This window comes from Pristiophorus japonicus, unplaced genomic scaffold (assembly GCF_044704955.1).
Source record: "Pristiophorus japonicus isolate sPriJap1 unplaced genomic scaffold, sPriJap1.hap1 HAP1_SCAFFOLD_56, whole genome shotgun sequence".
Lineage (NCBI taxonomy): Eukaryota > Metazoa > Chordata > Chondrichthyes > Pristiophoridae > Pristiophorus > Pristiophorus japonicus.
This window is the reverse complement of record NW_027254467.1, coordinates 2,115,566-2,118,586: the sequence shown is the minus strand read 5'-3', so window position 1 is coordinate 2,118,586 and position 3,021 is coordinate 2,115,566. Positions and strand designations below refer to the sequence as shown.

General features: G+C 45.2%; 1 non-coding gene across 1 annotated transcript; it reads right to left on the bottom strand.

The window, feature by feature from the left end:
• Positions 1-205: 205 nt before the first annotated feature.
• trnak-uuu (transfer RNA lysine (anticodon UUU)) lies at positions 206-278 on the bottom strand. The gene has a single exon. It is a non-coding gene; the product is annotated as a tRNA-Lys (tRNA).
• Positions 279-3,021: the final 2,743 nt, after the last annotated feature.

The window sequence follows — 3,021 nt, the reverse complement described above, 5'->3', positions numbered from 1 at the left end:
GCGATCACACGGTTGGGAATTTACGAGAGACCTCCGAACATCCAGAGGGAGATATTGGGTCTAGTTATTCTGATTCAGCAAGGAAAATATCGATCCTGAGGACAAATATTCTGTTTTAAAGGAAACGGACCCAGCCTTTCCAATTGATCAGTCAATTAATGATCTTTTCCCGTGAAAGCAACAGCAAAGTTTAACACAACTTATTGGCCCAACGTGGGGCTTGAACCCACGACCCTGAGATTAAAAGTCTCATGCTTTACCAACTGAGCTAGCCAGGCGTGGCAAACGTGGGTTCCTTGAGGTATGTCAAATGTTGTGGGTGGATTAATGATGATTGAAATCATGATTGAGTATCTCACAGACTTGAATTATGGAGTTCCTTCAGTTAGCATTTATTTAGTTGGACAAAAGAAGATTGTAGGTTAATTAATGATGTTTTTCCATGAAAGCTGCATTGAATTAAAATAAATGTAATCACCCAACGTGGGGCTTGGACCGACGTGCCTGAGATTAAAAGTCTCATACTCTACCGACTGAGCTAGCTGTGCTTCTGCCCAACGCTGGTTTTTAATCGCTCATTGCAGCCAGGCGCCTGTTGGCTCCGCCCCAGATGTTGAAACTTGCTGTTGAAACTTGTGTAGTGTTTATCACGTTTGCTTTACACGCAAAAGGTCCCTGGTTCAATCCCGGGCAGGAACACTATGTTTAAACTTTCTGTGGATGAACAATCGGAGGCGAGTTTAGTTTCCCGGCAAATGCTGCCTGACTTGCTGAGATTTCCAGCATTTGCTGTTTTTATTTGCTATTTATTCTCCTGGCAAAAGGGCTCCCTTATTCAATAATTGCTCTTTGTTTCACTTCAATAAATGGATAACTTTGACTGAGAGAAAACGGATCCACCGGGGACCTTTTGCGTGTGAGGCCAACGTGATATCCGCTACACTGCAGCCCGTCAAAGGGCGAGAAACCACTGAATATAAAAGATGAGCTGTCAAACATCAGGGGCAGTGTGGTCTGGTCAACGTCAGACCCTCCTTTCTTATTCAGCAGTGGCATGAACGGGAGTCAGACGTCATAAAGTTTAATTAAAGACAAAAATACAAGTAACACTTCCAAATCTTTTCAGTGTAAAATTCTTTCACTTTATTTGAAATCCTATTGCGTTGAATCTGCAAATACGCAGAGTGGGATTTTATCTTCACTACTGATTGTATTTTGTGTGCACGATAGGAATAACCAGTGCTGTTAAATTTGATAAAATTTGCCCCAGATCCCTGAAGACTTTGAACCAGAAAGCTAAAATACAGTGAGTAAAATGGGATATGCTTTTCGAGTTAAGATGCAAAGCACAGGACAAATGATTGAAGTATGGACTGTTCCTGAGTTAGCATTTGTTTGATTGTGCAACAGAAGGTGAGGGGTTAATTAATGATGGGTTCCCGTGAAAGCAAGAGAAAAGTTTAAGAAGAAATCATACGGTGCCTGTCAGGTGAGCGCTGCTTGTGATACCTGGTGGGAATGGGCGGAGATTTTAAAGCCCCTTGTATTGCAGTACCTTCATATAGACGAACATCTCCAGTGTACTGTGTAGGTCTCATGGTGCAACGGTAGTATGTCTGACTCTTGATCGGAAGGTTGTGTGTTCAAATCACGTCGGGGTCACTGTTCTCTTGGATATTTTTATACCAGAATTATGATTTCCTTTGCTGTTTGGCAATAACCAGACCCTTGCTCCAAGGTCTGTCTCACTGTTTCTCCGGTGTCAGGCAGAGATACGCCAGCTGCCCTCATTTATTTCATGTCACAGGACACAAAAGTTCAAAATCAACCTGCAGGTGTCCACATGCAGCACTTAGTCGTCAGGATGGCCGAGCGGTCGAAGGTGCTGTGTTCAGGTCACTCTTTCATCTGGAAATGTCGGTTTATGTCCCACTTCTTAATTTAATCATTAAGCGGAACCCATTTGTTTTGTCACCACCAACTCCTTGAAAGTACGATTCAGCAGTCCACCTGCTGGCTCAACATTTCCGTCTGACCTGGTGCTGAAGTTTGTTCATTCTTTTGTCGACCGGCAATCATATATTTTGCCCTGAGCATGTGAGGAATTTTTATCCCGATCTCATTGGGTTTAATTTTGGTAATCTGGTGCTGAAAGTGGTGATGTTTCCGCAGTGTAACGGTTAACACGTTCGCCTCACACGCGAAAGCACCTTGGGGGGAAATATTTTCTGGAGCTTTCTCATGCATGTTCAGAGGAGAGTTTGTTCTCCTGTGAAAGGTCAAGAGATCATAAGAATGTAAGAGTTAGGAACAGGAGTCAGCCATTCGTCCCATTTTCAAGTTTTCAAGATCTTTCCGCCAGGTTTCGGACCTGGGACCTTTCGTGTATAAGGTGAATGTGATAACTGCTACACTACGGAAACACTTTGATAGAATCGATCTTAGGATAAAACCACAGCTCTAAACCTACACAGCTAGCCGAGAATTCAGGAACTTGTTTTCAGAGAATAGAATGAAGGTGCTATATTTAGGAAGGCTGTAAGTGTGGCCTTCGACAGCGTGGACCATTTTCCACGCCTCGGGAACCTACTATCAGCAAGGGCAGACATCGATGACGAGGTCCAACACCGCCTCCAGTGTGCCAGCACAGCCTTCGATCACCTGAGGAGGAGAGTGTTTGAAGACCAGGACCTCAAATCCAGCACCAGGCTTATGGTGTGCAGGGAGGTGGTGATACCTGCACCGCAGTATGGCTACGTGACATGGACTATATACAGCAGACATCTCAAATCACTGGAGAAATACCACCAGGGCTGTCTCCGCAAGATCCTGCAAATCCTCTGGGAGGACAGACGCACCAACATCAGTGTTCTCGCTCAGGCCAACATCCCCAGCATTGAAGCACTGACCACACTCGACCAGCACCGCTGGGCGGGCCACATTGTCCACATGCCCGACACGAGACTCCCGAAGCAAGCGCTCTACTCAGAACTCCGACACGGTAAGCGAGCCCCAGGTGAG